Source organism: Eurosta solidaginis, chromosome 5 (genome assembly GCF_040869045.1).
Source record: "Eurosta solidaginis isolate ZX-2024a chromosome 5, ASM4086904v1, whole genome shotgun sequence".
NCBI lineage: Eukaryota > Metazoa > Arthropoda > Insecta > Diptera > Tephritidae > Eurosta > Eurosta solidaginis.
Window position 1 is genome coordinate 101,669,880 of NC_090323.1, and position 13,835 is coordinate 101,683,714.

Consider the following 13,835-nt stretch of genomic DNA (forward strand, 5'->3'; position numbering starts at 1 on the left):
ATTGCCTCGTACACTGTAATTAATTGCAGTCGCGCAGGCGCAGTTTATGTTATCCACATCTTCTTTGAAATTCATCGTTTTGTTTACTTTTTGTTGTATGCGCAGCCCTTCTAATGTTAATCTCGTTTTCTCTCTTCTCTCAATATTTATCATTTTCGTGTTTTCAAAATCTGCTGTATGGCCTGTGCTAGTCAGGTGCTCAGCAAGCGCTGTTGTGGTTTTTTTGTTTTTCGCGTCGGTTTTATGCTCATTTATTCTTATGTTTAACGATCTTTTCGTGGTTCCAATATATATTTTATCACATTCTTCTCCTATTGCTCCATTGCACTTTATTTCATACACTACGTCGTGTTGTTGGTATTTGCTTATCTTGTCCTTTGTTTGTGTAAATATTGTGCTAAGTGTTTGGTTTGGTTTGTGTGCAATTTTTATGTTGTTGTTCTTTGTAAAGCTTTGCATTGATTTGTTGTCTGTTAGGCCTGGTATGTATTTGACGCCTGTGTATATTTTCTTTTCGTTTTTATTTCTTAAGCTTACATTATTTCGCGCATTGTTAGGTATGTTTGCCTTGGTTGTTGTAATCCATGCGTCTATGAGTTTATTAGGGTAGGCATTTTTGTATAAAATATTTTTAATTCGTCGTTCGTTTTCTTTCATGAACTTCTGTTCGCTTAAGTTTAGAACTTTCTTAGTAAAGTTAATTGCCGTATTTTTCTTCTGCACCCATTGGTAGTTGGAGTGATAGTTTATCATCCTTGATGATGCTACGGCCTTGGAGTACCAATTAATTTTAAGTTTATTGTTCGATTTTATTATTTCAACGTCTAGGAAGGCTATTTTGTTTTCCTTCTCTTTTTCTATTCTAAATTGGATTTTATTATGTTGTCGGTTTAGAGTTTTTAGTATTTCTTCCGCGTTCTTGGTTTTTATTATTGCGAATATATCATCTACATATTTATTGATGTATTTTATATATATGTCCTTAGTTTTTAATTCGGCAATGCTGTCGTCAAGAATCTTATCCAGCACTATATCAGCTACAGTTGGTGACAGTGGGTTGCCCATTGGAATTCCGTAAACTTGTTGGTAGAATTTTCCATCGTATGTAAAGTAATTATTATCCCTCAAACAAAATTCCCAGCAGGTTTGAAATTGTTTGTTTGTTAACGTCGTATGATCTTTTAACGTTGCCCATTGTCTCATAATTGTGCAAATAGCCAATTGTATCGGAATGTGGGTAAAGAGGGATGTTACATCGAACGAACTTAGCGTTTCGTCATCTTCCACCGTCACGTCTCTAAGGTTGTTCTTAGACTACAACAATAACAATAATAATAAATAACACCACATTCTGCACATTTAAAACAACAATTAAATTATATTTTAATGTGTGTTGTTGCGGCGGCAAGACCACAGATAGGGCGCGCTCGCAATAATGGTGAGCAGAAAAGAAAGGAAAAAACACAACGATTACGTTATAAAAAGATACACAATAATGTTTATTAAGAGAAAAGTAAATTCAAATTCAGAGTTAATCCGCTTAATCACAATTCACGATTTCCGATGACGGAAGTGCAAAATGAATTCTATAATTTTTAGTATTATTGAAAGATTTACCTAGCGTGGCTTGGCTGCTGGCAGTTTCTTAAACGTTCGCAAAAGAAGTGAAAGAGGTAAAAAACCTTTCGTTCGCGGTCACCGCCGAATCCTAGGCTTAACTATTATCCGGCGGGGTAAACGGTTATCGGTATAAACCGATATGTACAAATGAAAGATGTGAGGTAAAAGGACAACGAAAAGAAAAAGTTAAGTAGTACGAGGGTGCACCGCCATATTTAGGCTTGTGGCCTAAACATGCCGGCCCCCTTGCGGCGAGCACCTTCGAAACGATCGGAACGCCCCAACAACCAAGTCCCAAAGGGCTCGCGAGAACGAATCTCAACTTAAAATTAACGAATCTCAACTTAAATTTAGCCCCGCTGTAAATGCGTATGGAAGAAAAATAGTGTGACCAGGATACATAATTCGACCGACGCCAGACGCTTCTCCGTGGGATTCCTGTGAATAAAGAGATGTTAGTCGAAATAGACATGGGTTGATTTTAGTTCACTTTACTTATTGAATGGACAGAAACCCGATTATTGCTGGTGGGCTCCAGACACTACCAACCCGAATATGGTGGCTTGAGTCAGCAGCCCGCCGACGTTCGACGGTGGTGTGCCGCTAACCATTAGGCTGGCGTAGACGTCGGCACCTAGTGTGAGCCGGACCGGTGTATACCAGCTTCATAAATTGGAATGGCGTGGCTACCGATGGATCCAGAGTTGCTGTCGGACTAAGCCGTGAATATCGCGACACCACTGTGGCCTGGGTCGTCACTGCTCCCGTTACCCCGTATTTCCCTCGCAGAACAAGCGTGCACTTCACGTGATAGGACGTGCCGGTACGCTCTAACCCGAGGTCCTTTGCGAGATTTGCATCGATGATTGAATTCGGAGCGCACGGATCGATAAGGGCGCGTACTGCGTGGAGCTTCCCTCCTGCTGCTATCCAAACGACCGCCGTTGGAGCTATGGCTACAAATGCGCGAATAATGGTTGTTGCTAGATGCGTCTCCCGGAGGCGTCCTGTTCTGAAGCCGGCTGGCGTTGTTGGTTGGCGAGCGAGCGTGGTTACTTGGTTACGAGCATTATACGGGGCCGCCCTGCCAATTGAGCGTCGTGACGAGCGGGACGGACGCGGTTCCGCGTCGCCACGGCGCCCCCCGGCAGAGCGGTGCGATGGGGGGAAAGGACGTGTCTCCCCGCCATCCCGGCGTTGTAAATTTGAAGGCTTTTCATGACGTAATAGCGGTCGGAAACGTTGTGGTCCAGAACCGCCCGGTGGTGTTGTTGCTACTATTGCAGTAGGATCTTCCCGTCGTTCGATCTCTTCGTCGGCGATGTCCGCTTCCCACCACAGGGTTTGTTCCGTGGCGTGGATGGTGCTGCTCGTTGTACCGATGACAGCGATCTTCGCTGGGACATGTCTTCCGTTGGTGGAATGGCGATAAGCAATTGGTGCAGTATCTCAAATCTATAATCGTCTTTAGTCGATCCATGTTCGTCATGCCCCGGTAAATTGGGCAGAGCCTTATGCTGTGCGATTTTTCACATAGCCGGCATATGACGCTGAATGTACTGCCGCGTGCCTCCGTCTTGGCGCGTTTATGGGACAATCCAGTCATTCTGGAATATCAAATTGTTAATAGATCATTCGTAGATGCCCTTGGGTTGGGTGGCTTATGAGCGGAGACAAGGAGCTTAATAGGCTGAGCTTGTGGTTGGCGTACTCGGGATGAATAATCTGATTAAGTCAGTCTGCCGACATAATGACGTGTATTGATTGAAACCACTGTTAGGTTTAGTAAAATTGCATTGAGATACGCGTAAAGGTATCTGTAATGTTGAAAATATTTTCATCAGAATGAAAGTTCTGATGTTGAAACAATCAAGGAGTGAAATTTAGAATTATTAAATATAGACTCAGGACAAACTATATTTTTTGGTGTTTGCCTAATACAGGCAATATGCGGTAATATACGCTACATTTGTGTAGCAGATGGTATCACGAGTTACCCGTGTATTTTCACGGCTCCTTGTAATTGCCATAAAAAATTTGGACACAAAGCTTACCCACGCCCATGCAAATGTGACTATGAATATAACCTTTGAATGACTCTAAAATGACTAGTCAAATGACGTCGTGCAGATAAATGTGCGACAGATGTAAAGTGGCCTTTATTTGCTGTCTGGGAACACTCTTTGTGTTGATTTGGGCCATGTTGTGTGAGAATCACAATTGTGGTGTGTTTGTTGATTTCAACACATCCGGGCGGAAATAGCCTACACTACCGAGTGTGGTAATATGTAGAGCTGTCAGCCAATTTGGCAGCGTAATGAGACATAATGGTCATGTCATGCAATCATTTAGGGACAGCTCGCGTCTGAGTCCTGACGCGACATCAACGCTGATAATTATTTCTGGAAATTTAAATTTTTTTTGTTTTGGGTTTTCCCATAACGTTGATTTTGTTGAATTACTATTTCGTAAAAACATTCTGACCCTTCCTTTAATTATTTTATCAATCGTAAAGATTGTATTGAAATCTCCCATTAGCTCTTCCACCGTTAAGTGTACGCTACTAAACAACGTTGAAAGGCTTGGAAATTTTACGGTCTTAAAATTCGAAGTTATTTCTTTATAGTTCACGAAACAGTCTAAACTAATTTGGAGTTTAGAAGAAAACTTAACTTTTCCTAATAAAAATAATAATGGCAAACTGATTTAAGGAAAATTCCTATTTTGCTTATTTTTTTCATGTTTTTTTTTTTTTTGATAAAAGGAAGCCCATTGTTCACATACTAACGCTCGGGTGTGTTGGATCTCATGGATCCGAGTTGAGATACCCTTTGGATCGCGCGCAATGTGCTTACTACGTAAAGCCGGAGTCATTGGTGCCGTATGTCGTATCGCTGTATCCTTATCCCTAACGTAATCAGCTGTTTATCGTTACGACGGTAGACCAAAACCCAATTGGTTGGCTACGATACGGTTACGACCTTAGCGGCACCAATAATCGATTGCATTGATTCTCATAAGGTTGGTCAAATCAGCTGTTAAAAGGTTACCGATACGGTTACCGATAAAGCACCAATGTCTCCAGCTTAAGAACCGACGAAAGCAAATGTCATCGAGTGGCAACCTTGATTCGTTCATTCAAAATGTGATTCATTCATGGAAATGAGTATAGAGACATTTTGAATGAATTAATCATTATGGAAAAAATGTGTGATGGGTGAGTATAAGTATCGTTCCCTTTTTATAATTTTGTAACATTTTCTAATTTCTTATTTCTTTTCTTTTTTGTCATTTCAGTCCCATTGTGCTCTATTCATGAAACAACGGCAACGAATGCCCGAATTTCGTGGTGGGCAAATATAAACGTATCCATCGGCACGTTGGCGTAAACCAAAGCGGCAGTACTTAATAAATCATCGCAGTTATAGAGCGTATCAACATCGTGCGCACCTTATCATCAAGCAACGGGCAATGCATCGGCAGAGTGCAGCAGTTGTTGCTGCTGATGGTAATTCGATGAGTGTTTCAGGAGTTAACGATAGAAAAGACTCACACGTCAACGCTGAAAAGGATTGGTTCCATGCATGCGGACATTACGGCTAGTGTACCAATAATATTGGCGTTTGCAGATTTTGCACGCAAAAAAAAAATTACTGGGCAAAAGATTTGATATTTCTTGTAACTGAGCAAGAGCAATTAGGTATGCATGCCTGGTTGGAGGCATATCATGAAGGTGGAATCAAAGATCCACAAATTTTACGTTGTGGTAATTTGCTAGGACGTGCAGGATCACTACAAGCAGCTGTAGCTGTAAATTTAGAAATACAAGATTTAGATATCGATTATATTGACGTGAAAATCGAGGGCCTCAATGGTCAACTACCCAATTTAGATATGTTAATTTGGTACAACGCCTTACATCACGTAGCGGTTTATCATCCGGTTACAAGCATTCACCACGTAAGCGAAGGCGTTCACAGCGCGGAACGTTAGAGGATAACTTTCACCACATGGTGGAAATGCTAATGAGCCAAGCTAATGGTGTACCAAATGGTAATCATGGTCTTTTTCATCGCTATCGTATTGAATCACTAACACTTGAAGCTGTAAAACGTACAACACACCATAATAACAACAATCGTTTTGGAACTGCACATCTCTCGTAGCTTAAACAACTTGTTGGAACGTTTTCATCAGAGCTACTTCTTCTATATTCTTGTGCAAAATGACCGTTTCGTTTCAATTGGTGATTTCATGCCATGTCTTATAGCTTTAGCCAGCACAATGTTTATTAAGGCTTTTCTTCTCTGGCTTACTATCACAACAAATGATGAAACAACTACACTACCGATAGATGGAGATGAAATAGTGATCTTTGAAGAAAATCCACTTGTGGAATTGCCATATATATCCGTTTTAGTTTATACAGTTATCGCGCTACTATTAGGTTTTCTCTGTAATGCTTTGCCATTTAGCCAACAAGTAAGAGATTATTTTACCTCGGTTGGTATGAGCACTGAGCTGATTATTGCCACGATTTTGGGCGTACAAGTGTGGATGGGCGTGTTACTACCGCTTTTCTATAACTTGCCAGATGAGGCTGGTCTGCAGTTGCTACATATAGCAGCATTAATTTTCATGGGTGTTGCACTCATTGTTACTGGTTTGCTAAATTTTGCTTTAGGTTTTATATTGGCTGTACTCATCACACCTCTAACAATATTATTGTCCAGTGAAAGAAAAAATGGATTTCGTCAAAATTTAACACGCGCTTATACACTATTGCTCAATCCAATAATAGTCATATATTTATTAGCTTTATGGCTGACATTATTTGAATTTCCTGAGTTAACCCTCAGTCAGTTGGCTATACGCGCTTTAGGTGCATCAGTAGATGCCATTACATTTGGATTAATGGACAGTATTATTTACGGCAATTGGTTGTATACTGCCAATGCTGCCATTTATTTTACGCTATGGATTTTATATTGGACACTTGCGTTGGGCCGACATACTCCAAGCGTTCATCCTAGTAAAAAGCATGATTAGAGTTTCAACATTTGAACGCGCTGTTACAAATGATCAAATAGTAATAGATTTGCAACTTTTATGCTCATTATGTATTTATTTTGTGATAAACGAACAATTTCTCAGCATTGCTTGAATATCAATTAAAAATTTCAAACCTAACTGCTAAATAGTTCTTTTGAAAATTATGGCCAGAAGTGAGTCGCATTCTAATGGAGTACCAAATAGATTTGGTATGCCCGTTGGCTGGGTGGGGTAACAAAGTCACTTGTATTGAACCTGCACCAGCACTGGATGTTGCTGCTGTGGTGCATCAAGATGGCACAATTGGTGTGCTTAACTTTAAACTCGATGAGGTGCTTATGAATTCAAACAAGATTGGGGTTGAGTTGGTCAGGTACCAATAGTCATGTGGCATTTTGGAATTTGGAAGACAGAAAGGTAATGTTGGCTGTGCCGTAATCTCGTTGCTCTATGTACATTGATGATTTTGTTTTTTAATAGCTTATAGATCGCTAGACAGATTTGGTGCTGTTATATCGGAATTCCCATTTGGATCAACAGTTGCAAAAATGATAATTGCCGGCTGTCGACATAATTGCTCAAAGGAAATACTTTTAGCTACTATTATGCTGTCAGGTGAGATTGTATGCATTATTATGAATTGCACAGACTGCTGTTTTTTTTTTTTTTGGAAAAAAAAGGGCCCTTTAGATTTTAATAAGCACAAGAGACGCGTTTTTATACGTCCTTTCTCCCCCATCGCACCGCTCTGCCGGGGAGCGCCGTGGCGACGCGGAACCGCGTCCGTCCCGCTCGTCACGACGCTCAATTGGCAGGGCGGCCCCGTATAATGCTCGTAACCAAGTAACCACGCTCGCGCGCCAACCAACAACGCCAGCCGGCTTCAGAACAGGATGCCTCCGGGAGACGCCTCTAGCAACAACCATTACACGCGCATTTGTAGCCATAGCTCCAACGGCGGTCGTTCGGATAGCAGCAGGAGGGAAGCTCCACGCAGTACGCGCCCTTATCGATCCGTGCGCTCCGAATTCAATCATCGATGCAAATCTCGCAAAGGAACTCGGGTTAGAGCGTACCGGCACGTCCTATCACGTGAAGTGCACGCTTGTTCTGCGAGGGAAATACGGAGTAACGGGAGCAGTGACGACCCAGGCCACAGTGGTGTCGCGATATTCACGGCTTAGTCCGACAGCAACTCTAGATCCATCGGTAGCCACGCCATTCCAATTTATGAAGCTGGTATACACCGGTCCGGCTCACACTAGGTGCGCGCGTCTACGCCAGCCTAATGGTTAGCGGCACACCACCGTCGAACGTCGGCGGGCTGCTGACTCAAGCCACCATATTCGGGTTGGTAGTGTCTGGAGCCCACCAGCAATAACCGGGTTTCTGTCCATTCAATAAGTAAAGTGCACTAAAATCAACCCATGTCTATTTCGACTAACATCTCTTTATTCACAGGAATCCCACGGAGAAGCGTCTGGCGTCGGTCGAATTATGTATCCTGGTCACACTATTTTTCTTCCATACGCATTTACAGCGGGGCTAAATTTAAGTTGAGATTCGTTAATTTTAAGTTGAGACTCGTTCTCGCGAGCCCTTTGGGACTTGGTTGTTGGGGCGTTACGATCGTTTCGAAGTTGCTCGCCGCAAGGGGGCCGGCATGTTTAGGCCACAAGCCTAAATATGGCGGTGCACCCTCGTATTACTTAACTTTTTCTTTTCGTTGTCCTTTTACCTCACATATTTCATTTATACATATCGGTTTATACCGATAACCGTTTACCCCGCCGGATAATAGTTAAGCCTAGGATTCGGCGGTGACCGCGAACAAAAGGTTTTTTACCTCTTTCACTTCTTTTGCGAACGTTTAAGAAACCGCCAGCAGCCAAGCCACCGAAGGTAAGTCTTTCAATAATACTAAAAATTATAGAAGTCATTTTGCACTTCCGTCACAGGAAATCGTGAATTGTGATTAAGTGGATTAATTCTGAATTTGAATTTACTTTTCTCTTAATAAACATTATTGTGTATCTTTTTATAACGTAATCGTTGTGTTTTTTCCTTTCTTTTCTCCTCACCATTATTGCGAGCGCGCCCTATCTGTGGTCTTGCCGCCGCAACATTTGGTCCTTCTCCCCGAAATAAAAGCGAAGCGACCTAATTACAAAGATTTGCCAAATCGAAGGAATAAAATCGAAGCACAAATTTTACAATCAGAAATTAACCAGCACATGTGAAAAGCCTAAGAGCTTAGATATTATTTATATAAAGGTATCAAATTTACAAATTAAAATCAACCAGCGAAGAAGCAAACGAACGAGCAACACATACAGTCCAATTGGTCATCACAACACACATACAGCCAAAAATTTATCACTACAGCTAAAACGAATCAACTCATCATACGATATCACGTCCATTTTTCACATCATCACAATAACATCACATCTACAGTCCACATAACATCGCATCAACAGTCCACATAACATCACATCAACAGTCCACATAACATCATATCAAATCACATACGTTACCAAAACTTGTGTAAGGTAAGTGGTTGATTTTGGTGCACATTTTTTTTTTTTTTTATATACGAATTCACGTATCGAGTGAATTTGTGATATCCATTTGCAAGTCAAAGCAAGTGGAGGTTCATTGTGTTTTAAACGCACACTTAGCGCCTTTTGATTATCGGCTAAGTCCCCCACCAGTGGTAAGACTTTTCCGACACAACTCAAGGCAAGACAGTCAGTGGATCTTTTGTTTCTCCTTTTGCAACAAAATTATCACTGCACTGTGCAACTACACTCGGTTTCTATAGACAGTCTTTTCGGTTGTTGATTTTCGGCAACAATCTACATACACTCTCACTTGGTTGATGAACTTGCAAAGAAATAGCACAATATTCTCGGAGTTATAATATTCTGCAACCACATAAAAATTTTTTTTTTCTAAAGCATTTCACCTTCGTTGGGTGGCTTGTAGTCATTTTTGCTTAATTGCGACAATCAATCAAAGAATTGTTGCAAATCGCTCATTTGTGAATACACTTAATTCATATTAATTCGAAGGCATTTAATATAGAGTATTTTTTCACCGAATTATATACATATAATCAACAACTTTTGAACGGAAATCAGTTTATTAATCAGTTGCGAACTGAAATAATACCATAACGCCAAAAATTAGCACTGCGTTGGGTGGCTAGTGGCTCATCACAATTGGTCACAAACACAATTTTATACTGATCGTTTAATATTACATAGCTGTATGTTTTCAGCGTTTTTTATAATAAATAATTAAAAGTGTAATTTTCCACATTAAGTTGGATAAACAAATTTATTGTCTTATTTATATTGGGAAAGATACCCTGGTTGGATACTCGGCGATACTCATCAACGTTCACATAACACCTTTTGTATACACATTAAATCCTCGTCAGGATTTCTATCTGTGTTTCACTTTCACTTGTATACACATTAAATCCTCGTCGGGATTTCTATCTGTGGGTCAAATTTCACCCTTTAAACACATTAAATCCATATAAGGATCTCTATTTGTGTTTCAAATCTCGAGGATTACACATCATATCCACATCGGGATTACATCTGCGTTTTAAACTTTTTTTAGACACACTAAGTTTTCAGAAAATATTTCTATCTGTGTCCAACACACCCTTTAGACACATTAAATATTTGCAGACGAATTCTCTTCTCTGCATTGCACATCACTGTAGACACACTAAATCCTCGTCAGGATTTCTATCTGTGTTTGATATCACTTTGTACACACTAGAACCTTTCAGGATTTCTATCTGTGCTGCATATCACTATATACACATTAAATCCTCGTCAGGATTTCTATCTGTGGCTTACATAATCCTCGTGAGGATCTCTATAAGTGGTTCATATCACTGGCCACACATTACACCACGTCAAGATTTACATCTGATTCAAATTTTTTCTTATCACTAAATTCACATAAGATTGCTTTCTGTGTTAACACATACAATCCGATCGGAGTTCAAATCCGTGTATTTTTTAGATTTGACTCACACAGCACAATCACAGCAGGATTGATAGCTGGGCTACGTACAAAAAACAAAACACTCTTACAATTTTTGCTGCGGTTGAATATACACCAACGCCACTAAGTCTTTTGCCTTCACGCTCGACACCTTCAAAGAAACAAACTATTCAAATTAATAAAATCAATGGAGACTTATATTAGATTGGCTGATTCCATAGTGGAGTTTGAGCAAGATTTCAACTCTGCCCCGGCCGAATCCCGTAACAAGCACACCCTTGCACTACTGCAAGAGGAGCTAAGGGCACTATGGAAGAAGACCAAGTCCGCATATGAAGGTCTTCTCAGCAATCCTGAGCTGTCCAAAGAGGAACTCAGCTCGGTAAGAAGAAAGAACAAAAGTTGCTTCGCATGCTACCTACAATGCATGTCTGCTGTGGCGGCTGAAGCCGAAGCTATCACCCCACAGCCGGCGAAAGATGAAGCAAAGGATGAAGACTCTTCGCGCCGTGGACACAAAATGCGGCTGCCGCCTTGTGACACCGATGTATTTAAAGGCGACTACCTCTCCTGGCCAGCCTTTAGAGATATGTTCGCGGCACTATACATCCACAATACCGATCTGAAAGATGTCGAGAAATTATATTATTTAAAACAAAAATTGCAAGGGGAGGCAAAAGAAATAGTGGGAAGGTGTTTATTAACAAACGACGGTTTTGCACCCGCCTGGAAAAATCTAAGCGACAGGTACGAAAATAAACGTATCCTCGTCAACACACAACTTAAACTTTTATTTAATCTGACGGCAGTCGAACAGGAGTGTGGAACCTCAATCAAAAAATTGCAACGGGAGATAAACAATTGCATTCCGCGCTACAATGTCATAATATTGACATCAAAAATTGGGATGCAATTATAACTTACTTATGCTCCACAAAACTCCCTGAATCTACACTGGCTCCTTGGGAACAGACCGTAGAACGAAAAACAGATATTCCGAAATGGGAGGATATGGACAATTTCCTGTCCAATCGCTTCCAGACATTAGAGACGGTTTCCGATCTTAGGGGTAATAAAACGACAAAAACACCCAAAAGTCAAAATTCAAATTCTAGGGAAAATTCTACAAAACTTGGGGTTTACCAAGCCAGCGTACCAAAATCGGCATGTAAGATGTGCAACAGTACGGAGCACAAATTACGAAATTGCCAAAAATTCCGTAGGTTGTCTACGTCAGGGAAAATCGAATTTGTAAAAAACAATAGTTACTGTCTGAATTGTCTGTCGGGTGGACACACCGTGACACGATGTACTAGCCAATTTAATTGCAGCACGTGCCATGCAAGGCACAACACCTTGCTCCATCTTCCGACAGCACAACCAAAGACAACTCCTCAAAGGTGGACTCAAAACGCCACCGACAATACACCTTCAACCTCACAGCAGGCTAGGGCAAGGATGGAGTCTGAAAAAAGACAAGATAATGCTATTAACGTCTCTTCGTGTCATGCTAACACAACAAAAGGGGTGTTATTGGGAACAGCGCGGGTTAATATAATCTACAACGGAGTGAAGTTTTCCGCCAGAGCGCTGATAGACTCTGGGTCCGAATGCTCTTTCATAACAGAAAGACTAAAAAAGCGAATAAACCTTCCATCCAAACGTCTGCATGTGCAAGTGTCAGGAATAAATAATACACCATCTGCACAGGTAAAAGAATCATGTGCGATTACGCTAGGTTCGCTTACAGACTCCTTAGTAAGCATCAATACAGTGGCCCTAGTCCTGCCTCAATTAACAGGGGACCTTCCGACTTGCCAAGTGAGCGCAACGACTCGGCAAGCGTTCCCTGATCTGATTCTGGCGGATAAGAGGTTCTTCATTAATGAACCAGTCGACCTCATACTTGGAGGCGACATTTATCCCCAGATAATACTGAACGGTATAAGGAAGAACGTTCTAAATACGCTTCTCGCCCAAGAAACCGTCTTTGGTTGGATTCTAACTGGTCGTGCAGAAGTACCTCAGCCAACTAATACACGGGTATCCTTTTTTAATGAAATCAGCCTAGACAAGCAACTAACCGCTTTCTGGGAACATGAAAACGTACCTAAGAAAAGGGCACTTAACGAAGATAATGCCTATTGCGAGGAACTTTTCAAAGCTACAACAGAAAGAAACTCCGATGGCAAATATACTGTCGCCCTTCCTTTTAAACAGGATTTTCCTAACAACGTCTCCTTAGGGCCTTCCCTAAACGGCGTATGCTCCCAATTCTACCGGAATGAGACACGCCTGGCCAAGACGCCGGCTCTACAGACAGAGTACAATAGGGTACTAGCGGAATATGAGACATTGGGATATGTCATAAGTTCCAAAAATCATACCACCCCACGTGACCGATTGCTATTTCTTACCCCATCATGCGGTTATAAAAGAAGAAAGCACCACGACAAAAGTTCGTGTGGTGTTCAACACTTCGTGTCCCACAGCCAATGGCACAAGCCTAAACGACGTACTTTATACAGGACCAGTGCTTCAGGCCGACTTAACGATTCTACTCCTTCGATGGAGATTCTTTAAATATGTTTTTAATAGCGACATCGAAAAGATGTACCGGCAGATATGGGTAAAGCCAAACCAAACACAATTCCAGAGAATAGTTTTTCGCAACAATCCTAGTGACCCTATCAGCGTCTACGAATTAAAGACAGTCACCTTTGGAGTCAATTGTGCTCCTTATCTGGCGATAAGGACACTGCACCAACTAGCAGACGACGTTGAAACTTCATCATCAATTGCCGCAGATATCTTACGGACAGGATGTACGTCGATGACGTTCTAGCCGGGGACATAGCATCGAATCCACACTCAAAGCTCGCGATGAAATCACAGATGCTTTACAGTCCGCAGGTTTTTTACTTCGCAAATGGACGTCAAATTGCTCAAGAATACTGAAAGGGATACCCAAACCTCATCTGCTCAACGAAGACTTTTTGGAATTCGAGGACACAAGTACGGTCAAGACCCTGGGCATTCGATGGAACGCGCATGCGGATTATTTTTACTTCACCAAAAACCAATTGAAAATCGGGATATGTTAACGAAAAGGGCAATACTTTCTGCAATCGCTA

At 41.4% G+C, this 13,835-nt stretch overlaps 1 protein-coding gene and 1 pseudogene across 1 annotated transcript in view; both read left to right on the forward strand.

Annotated features, from left to right (window-relative positions):
- The window catches only part of SREBP (Sterol regulatory element binding protein), an 801,341-nt gene that overhangs the window by 761,544 nt on the left and 25,962 nt on the right, over positions 1-13,835 (forward strand). The gene's annotated exons all lie outside the window — the stretch shown is intronic.
- On the forward strand, positions 3,785-6,669 carry LOC137252796 (glycosylphosphatidylinositol anchor attachment 1 protein-like; annotated as a pseudogene).